Source organism: Anas platyrhynchos, chromosome 28, assembly GCF_047663525.1.
Source record: "Anas platyrhynchos isolate ZD024472 breed Pekin duck chromosome 28, IASCAAS_PekinDuck_T2T, whole genome shotgun sequence".
NCBI lineage: Eukaryota > Metazoa > Chordata > Aves > Anseriformes > Anatidae > Anas > Anas platyrhynchos.
The window spans coordinates 5,811,426-5,820,524 of record NC_092614.1 but is presented as its reverse complement, the minus strand read 5'-3'; positions in this window follow the sequence as shown (position 1 = coordinate 5,820,524).

Here is a 9,099-nt window from a genome sequence, read left to right as displayed (position 1 = left end):
CTGCGGCCTGCCAGTGGCCGCGACCTCCGCAGCCAGGCTGGGAAGCGCCAGCCACAGCCACATGGCACGGGTTCGGCTGTGCCATGGGTTTGGGTTCGGCTTCAGCACAGTTGGGCTCAGATAATGAGGCCTGGGTTCCCACTGCCTTGCCTCTGCATCTCCAGCCAGATGCTTGAAGCTGCAGTTATCTTTAAGCACGTGATTATCTCTGTGTGAGTCGATGCAGCCAGCTGCAGGCATCCAGTTAAGCACATGCTGAAGTGTTTTAACCTGTGAAAGCCTTGGTTTAACATCAAATTGGCGGCGAGGAATTCTGAAGTGCTTCAGGCATCTAAATGTAACTGGAAAAGAAGGGTGTGAGAGCAGCGTGCTGTGCTGGTGGGGTGTGTGGGGAAATCACCTCATGGAAACCATCACGCGGTGGCTGCGGTCGGTGTTGTGCTCAGCACGGGGAAATGCAGAGGTCGGGGCTGGGATCCTCTGCAGCCACCCCAGGTGTGGTCCTGCAGCTCTGTGCAGATGCCTGGTGCTGTTGGAGATGCTCCAGTGTGGAGCATCTTTCACGTGGCCGCCAGCTGCTGCTGCCAAGGGACAGGTCCCCCGGGCTCCTGCAATACATCTGCTAGCCCTGTGCCGGTGCCTCAGGTACGCGAGGACATCTCAGCACCATGCCCCCAGATGTGATCCTGACTGACCCTTCACACCTCTAGGCAAGTCACTGACCATGTCCGCCTTATTGTCCTCTGCTATAAAGCAAGGACAGCATGACATTTTGTACCAGGTATTGCAAGTATAAATGAGATCATCTCCCGAACAGTTTTCCTGCTGGAAGCAGTGGTTAGGGGGTGAATGTTGTTAGCATTAAGCATTCCTGTGGGTAGTTTAGCTACAATCTTGTCGCAGCTACACAATGCTTGTAGCTTAATCTGCTGATAGGTGAAGAATTCTTGCAATCAGGTGCACACCTTGCCAGCTACGAGGTTACTCCTTTGTAAAGGAGCTGTTTATTGAGACGCGCATGGTTGCTCTCAGAGCGCTTGTGGCGTTCCTGATTCCTGTGAATCAGACGTGCTGTGCTTTGCACGTTGTGCAGTTACCATGAAATAGTTCCTGAAAGACCAATCTGTGTGTGCGAGTTAAATTATGTTTTGCTGTTAGTGGTGTAGCTAGACACAATCCACCTTTCCACAGCAGCGTGGAAAGGAGCATGGGGACTTCAGCTCCTTCGGGGCTTGCCATTCATTTTCTCTGTATTAGAGGAGACTTAAAATACCAGTTCATCATTGCTTGGAAAATGACATTTTGCTTTCTACAGAGTGACATTATAATTGTTGTTTCAATTCCATGGTGATAGCTGAGGAAAAATGCCTCAGAACAGGGATTTAGAGGCACCTGATCAATGCTAATCAGTGGTATGGAACAGTACCTACACTTCAGGCTTCCTTGTCCTCCCTTTTATTTTGCTATTGAATGGGGTGTTCTCATTCTTTGGCAAACGAAGAGTCTCACATTTGCTCATGGAGGACCCAAGCCCACTGCTTCCCTGGGAGCAGAACTGAGGCTCCCATGGCTGCATCTAAATTGCCTCATGGTCATACACCCCAGGATTTGTGCACGTTAACCCTGGTTCAGGTCTGAGAAAAGCACCTTCAGGACTTCTCCTGGTGTACCTGGGTTTTCTTTTTGTGTCCTGGCATTCGAGGTGGTGCAGGCCCGTGCATCCTCTGTGGCACGCTTTGGCTGCAGGTTGGTCTTGGTCTTCAGATAGAAATTAAGATCTGAATCTCTCGCCATCAATGAAATTTCATGTCAGCAAATAAACAGTGATATATTTCCACTTTGTGGAAATATTGGAAGACACGTGAGTGGCGTGTTGTGCCAACTCCTAAGCTTTTATCTTGCCCTTACTTAAAAACATTGTGACTTGAGTGTTTTTTTTTTCTTGCCCTTTATTTCTTCTGTCCAGAAATTCAGTACTGCCATTAATGACTGCTTGCCAGGCTTTGTGTCTTTTTCCATGAGCTTTAAATCACGTGAAATTCCCTTGTTCTATATGGAAAATGTTTCTGGTCACACATTGATATGGGCAGGTGCCAGGACGTATCTGTGTATCCAGAGTTTTGAAGTCACCTTTGGCTGTTACTCCCCCTGGCTTTTTGTGCAGGGAGGAAGGGAGGAGACCAATTGAAGCTGAATTTAAATGTAATGGGGGGAAAACTCTTTTGCTTTATTTTGTTGGTAGCAGTATTTTTTCTTTTCCTCTGAAAGTGGTTCTGCAATATTTAGTGATTTCTTGCTGCACATGTTCTCATGTTGTACACAGCAAATTACGACAACAAATGATGGAGATCCTTTGGGTGTTTGTATTATGTCCTCTGATTGTTTCCATTGACTGGAATTAGACCACAGACCGCAGTAAATGCCACTGGTGTGTCCTGGTGAAAAGCTTTGTGAAAATACCAAGTTACAAAGAAAAGTTTTCCATGGGACCGGGGCCTGCTGGCTGGCAAGCAGCTTAACTGGTGTTAGAAGCCCAGGGAGGTCTCCCAGCCCTTGCGTGTTAAATGCTCCCCTGCAAACAGCTGTTTTGTCTGGTTTAAATGGAGGGTGGAGAGGCCCATGAGAGATCCAACTGCTGCTCGGATCAGCTTCGTTGCAGAGTGCCTGCCCGAAGGAGCGCGAGGAATGTGGGGAGAGAGGCAGCAGCGGGACGGCCATCAAACCGCCTGGGGTTTGCTCAGCAAAGCAGCGCGTTTCATTAATCGGTTCCAGCACTAATTGAAGGCCCATGTGGTCAGCGGTCTGGTCCCCCAGGTATGTAGGACATTTTGTAAGCTGCATAAAGAGTAGCCTCTGTTAGCTGTCCAGCCTGTTGGAATGAGCTGGGTTCTGCTGCGCTCTGAGTGACCCTCCAGCACAGACAGAGCCCTTTATCTAACGTGTAAAGCATGAATCAGAAAATGGGGCTGATTAGTCAACCATATTTGGTAATAAACTTGTTAACGTTTCAAAAGCTCTTTGAAGGAGCTGTTGAAAAGTCAGTTTGATTACATCAGCTGCATGCTGAATCTCTATGGGCGTGCAGCTGGAACGTGTTCAGCATGTGCGATTAACACATAGGTTCCCTGGCAGCGTGTGCTTTCTGTGAGCTCCAAGAGAAGGCACATAACTGCGCTTGTGTGAACACACACCACTGTGAATGGTCTTAAAATGAGGTGAAAAGACAGACATGAAAATATACAGAGTGGGTTTATCGGATTTAGGGCTGAATTGATGTGGTAAATTTTGTGATAAGGTTTTGTGATAAGGTGAATGACTCAGATGAGAAAATTGGTAAATGTAAACTCTGTGTCCATTACTCCCAGTCCTGTTGCAGTGCCACATAAGACATTGTGAGAGCTGAAAGGTGCGTTGTTCCTTGGAGCAGTGCAGCACATGATGCAAACACAGGAGGGAGAATGGGGAATTGCCCCTCTGAGGGCAGGAGCTGTGCTCTTTGTCTTTAAAAGAGCTGTCGTGGAACAGCTCCTCATTGATATTTTTCATTGATTTTTTTCCCCCTGCAAATATCAAGTGTACTAATAGAATTTGCTAGTACCATGGCACTGGGAAGCATTTTGTAAAGTCAGTGAAGGTTTGGGTGATGTTTCTGTTATCCATGCTACAGACCTGGTGTGAACCTGGATGTAGGTACTCAGCCTCGTAAAGCAAATCTGCTTTCAGTGTGGAAACGTGTTGTCTTGCCTTGTTTTTCAGTATCTCTTTTTAGCCCTCCTGCGGGTGCTGGCTGACTTCAAGCAATTTAAAGAGAATCTCAGGATGTTTCCAATCCCATAAAACAGCAATAACCAGAAATGCTTCTGCTGAAAACCAGAAGAATATTAGCAAGGACTTCTGTAGCATGGCTGGGCAGCTGCTAAGAGGAGGTAGCAGATCACGTAGCAGCAGCTCCAAGCCTTCCAGAAGCACCTGCAGGCTTTGGTCTTACAGGCACACAGCGGAGGATGCATGGCCAGGAGCCCCTCTGTGGCAAGAGCTAAAATAAGAGAAGACGTGTGACTATATCAAACAGAAAATGGGTTTATTAAAGGAAATGCAGGGAGCGAGGTGCGGCTGGATGTTTTGCCTCTGTGCATAGAGCATGAACGTGATTCACCTGGCACAGTTCAGATGATGTACAGTGTCTGGCACTCCAGTCAGGGAAATCCTGGCTGTTAGTTGCATAGAATAGCACCTAGATGCTGTAGGGCAGGCTGGAGACCATGGAGCTATACAGGTATAAAAATAGCCCCTTCGCCGTGCGTGTTACATGTAGCTAGGCAGAGGAGTGCCATGTGCTGCAGATATTCCAGAGAGGAGAGCTGAGATCTTCTGGAGCTGGAGAGACTTCAAAACTAATTTAATCAATTGCTGGTATGTAGTTACTAATCTAAATTTTTAAGAAAAAAAAAAAAAAAAAGGAAAGAAATGCTGGTAGACTTGTGGAGGATCTGGAGTGCAGGGGAGGACCACAGGAGGCCTCCACGGTGCGTGACAGTGCACTGGAGAGCCCTGTGAGGCCTCCAGAGGCCTCTAGATTCCAGGAAGAGTCTTTATTTTGCCTCTAGGGTTCAAGAGGAGACCCGTAGGGCACCCTAGAGTGCCCTGGGAGACCTCCAGGGCATCCTAGAGGAAACTGGGGGTCACAGGGAGGCTTTCTGGGGCAGCTAGAGAGCACTGGAGCAGAATTTATGTAACCATCTCCTTAGGCTGGCTTCTACCATTTTTCTGGGATCTTCTTTCTTAATCAGAATTTCCTCTTTCCTTACTGGACATCAGAACGTAGATGCTAATAGGAAATGCAAAAAATGCTAACATTATAGAGGATCATAACTTATTATTATTATTAAAAGCATAAAAATAAAAGCAGGTCATTATATAACACTGTAGCTCCAACCAGCTCATCAGCAAAAAAAGGGAATAAGTGATGAAAAACCAGACTTCAGTGCAACTCATTAACCTCAAATTTCACCTTACAGCCTTGTGGCATTCTCTGAGCTCCTCCCCTGCTATGATGCTCCAGCAATGAGCTACTCTCCCTCCCCTGGTATGTCAGGGAGAAATATTCACGGGCAGTGTGCTCTAGCAGACGTGCTGATGAAGGAAACTTCAGGGCAGCTTGAGAATTCTTGGAAATACCATCTTCTGGGCAAACCAGCATGTAAAGCTTTCCTGCTTGCCCTCTGTCTGGCATTAATCTCCTATTATCTTCAAGACTAAACATAAAAATATCAAGCCTCTAATGTGGTGAAAGGCCATAAGAGACCTTCCCTCTGACTAGTTTGATCTGTTTATATCTCTGCTTGATTAAATATAGAAAACTCCATATATATGCGTGTGCATTTGGTTGCAGTATTCTTGTGCCACGTTTCCTTTATAGCATCTCTGCCAGCCCAGTGAGGAGCCAGGAGTGGTGCTCCCCCAGAAGGTCTACCAGGACCCCCCAGTGCCCTGGAGGTCTCCCAGGGCAGTCTAGGGTGCCATATGAGCCTCCTCTTGAACCCTAGAGGTAAAATAAGGACTCTTCCTGGAATCTAGAGGCCTCTGGAGGCCTTGCAGGGCTCTCTAGTGCACTCCTGGGCACACTGCAGGTATTCTGTAATCTTCTCCTGCACTCTAGATCCTCCATAGGTCTACCAGGGCCACCCAATGCCCTCTAGCTCCCCCGGAAAGCCCCCAGAAACCAAGACCATGGAAAGAAATGCTCAGGAAGACAGGAAAGTCAGCCTTTTCTTTGTCAGGGGCCAATTTAACTCAACAATCTCTGGTCCCTAGCTCATACAGTTTAACGTAAAGGTAATGAGGGTTTAATGCTTAGCTTGGGACCGCAGGCAGGGCCGGCAAGCTGCGGGTCCCGGTGTGTTGCGCCCTGTGCTGAGACACACGATGGCCTGAGCCTGTGGGGTGGGGAGTTCAGCAGCTGCCATCTCTCTGTGCTCTGACAGCGCCGACAAGGTGAAACGGGCCCACTGGGTATTCTCAATTAAATTTTGCTGACCTGGATTTGAACTGCTGAGCTGTAAAACAGGCTGCACCTATCTTACGCGCACGGTTCCAGAAGCAATCAGGCGTTGTTTTGAGTCATGCCAGTGTCTGCCTCGGCTCCTTACGGGTTAAAGCTCACCAGCAGCAGAAATGTGAACTCGAGCGTTCAGAGGGCCGTTAATAAAGAGCAGCAGCGAGGCTGGCCAAAGCCTGGAATGACATAATCTTTGAGCTGGAAAAGACCTATAAGGCAATGCAGTCGGCATTCTGGCCAGCAGAAGATTGCTTCTTAAAGGGCATTGGGAAATTTCTTGTACAGCCCAGTCATAACAGACTGAAGGAATTGGGTTTCCCCCATTGTCCCCAGGATATTTGTCCCCCCCCTCACTGGAGCTGGCAGCAGCGGTGCAGCCAAAGCAGAGAACAGAAAGCTTTCAATCACATTTTCAGGCCACTGGCTGTCTTCTGGGCTAGCAAAACCCCTTCCTTCTCCGTTCTGAGCGCCCTCAGTGGGCTGTCTGCATGCCGAGGGGCCGCTTTCAGAGGCGAGCAGTTTCTGATGCAGCAGCACGGTGACACATGAGCTGCCGATTACCTCCAGCGTGTGCGCGCCCCATTTCGGCATGAGGCGTGTGTGGGGTCAGGCCCCAGCCCCTGCCTTGGCAGCAGAGCGGCTCCTGCCCCCCCCTGCGAGCAGTAGCCCCAGTCATGAGCAGCTTTGTCTTATTATTAGTATTATCTGACCTTTGGCTTTTCCCTTTGGTGGCTCCGAACTGCTCTCACCTGTCATTCCAATGGCTAAGCTGGCTTTGGAGACTCAGCTCTTCTCTTCTCACCCCTCACCGCCCTGAAACTGAGAGTTTGGTGCTGTTGTAGGGGCTGGGGGGTGAATACCAACCCAGCCTGCAGTGCCCTGGGTTGGGACCTGCGCCACCAGGAGCTCCCTCCACCTGAACTCATTAACCCTCAAAGAATTTTTAAAAGAGATTTTGGATTTGGCATGAGCCTGGTTTGGGTGCAGGTGTCCCTCTGCTGCTGAGGGTTCCTTCTAGCCATTAGAAATCGAGTCGCTGGTGACTCAAATGGGTCAGCAGATGGTTTTAGCACGGATAGCTTTGTGTTTACTGAAAAATTGGGATTCAGCTTTCCTGTGCAAAATGCTTTAAGCACCGTGTAGTGCTGGGCGTGTTTACTAACCTCAAGGTGCTCGGTAGCACGACTTAGCAGGAGGGAGCCTGAGGGGTGGCGTGGTCTCTGCGACCTGTTCACAAAGCTGCAACAAGCATTTTCCAAACCATGCGTCACCCTTCGGCCTCACCCATTTCAGCTCAGCACCTCTGGAGTGGCCAGCTCAGCCTGCCCAGGTCCTGCTGCTTCACCTGACGCTGGAGTCACCTCCGCTGCAGGCGCAGCATGCTCGGCAAACCCTCAGTGTCTGGGAGCGCTGCGCCTTCCCCTGGAGCGCGTGGTCTCTGATCAGCGCACCGGAGTGCCATTTGGACTGACAGCGTTGTGTAAGCCATGCGGAGCCGAGGCAGCTTGGAGACACTCACTGCTTTTTCCCTGAACTGCCTCTTTTCCGCGCACTGATTTGTTTCTTATTTCCAGCTGGGACCTAAATAACAAAATTCCCACAGCAGGTGAGACAGAACCAAGCTCTGCTTTCACTTGATATGCGCGTTCTCCTTTATACCTTTTATCAGATGTTTGCCTGCAGAATTTCTCTGTGGTCGCATTGAATTTTCCTGCAACAAAAAGGAAATTGTCCTAAAATGTCCCTGTGCCAAAGGAGAGCCTCAGCTCAGAGAGGCAGCCTTGCATAGCTGAATGGGGCAAGAATTATGGGGCAGGACCGCACCAAATTCTTGTTGGCCCAGTACGGGCACCGTGCACCAGTGCGCCTGGGGGAGAGCCGGATCAGGCGCTGCCCTCACCAACCCCTCTCTCTCCAGACCCCAGTCTCCCACCAGGGAAAGGCGCTGGCACAGCCAAGCAGCGTCTTCCAGGGCGTGAAGTGACTGGAGCAGAAAGTGCCTGCTGCTCGGGGTGTGGGTGCAGGTAGGGCTGCAGCTCCTGGTGGGCAGTGGGGCATGGCCAGAGGGCTTCTGGCAGGGAAGGGGCGGATGGGCAGAAGGCTTCAGTGTGAGCCTGCTTCTCAGCCTTCAGCGGGCTTCCTGGATGGAAAACGCATGTCCTGGTTTGTGGTCAGAGTTCAGCTCTGTGCCTCCAGTTATTTGCTGTATCTGCATGGAAACAAGGACATGGATTTTGAGCTGCGTTGCAGTGTGTGAAGCCAATATTTGGCGTATTGCTTGCTTTCGCCTTTTGATTCATCCCCCAACAAAAACTCCCTTCAGGGTGACATTTCTCCATTTTGTTTCACACAGCAACATTGGCTCATGACCCTCTGACATCTCCCTCTGCTCTCTAAAGCTGACCAAAACATCTCGACTTTCTTACGGGTACAAAAGCTGAAAAATCATAGCCTCCGTCTGCTTGTGCAAGCTGCTGCTCACGTGGCACTGTGCCATGCTGTGGCCTCTGCTGCGACCATATTCCCGAGGAGTCCATGAGGATTTTCTTCCTTGTGTGTACCCTAAAAGCAAGGTCTGCCTCATTAGATTATAGCTGAAAAGTCACAGCCAGATGGTCAAACATCAGTGTGTGCAACCAAAGGAGCAGAGAGATTTTTAGGTTCAAGGGTTCCCTATTATGTAATGGCACAGACACAGAGGAGGCTGCAGAAGACTTGGCTTCTTATTTCTTTAGTTTTACTAATTATGAGAGGATTTGATTTTTTTTTTCCCCAGCATGGACTTTGTGATTGGCAGGATCCACCCTTAAGAGGCTCATTGCTGTTTTCAGTGAAAAGACAGGGAAATAACTTTGATTTTAGCCCTCTAAGCAACAGCTGCTCTGACAAACACACCCTCCGTGCGTACCCAAGCTGTTACTCCCTGCAGGCTGTCAGGTGTGCTGTGTTACAGGAGGACACTTCACACCGGGATCAGGGAGAGGGCTCTGCAAGTGACCGCTGAGGACCTGGAAAGCCAGCACTGGCTGCACAGCAAGGAC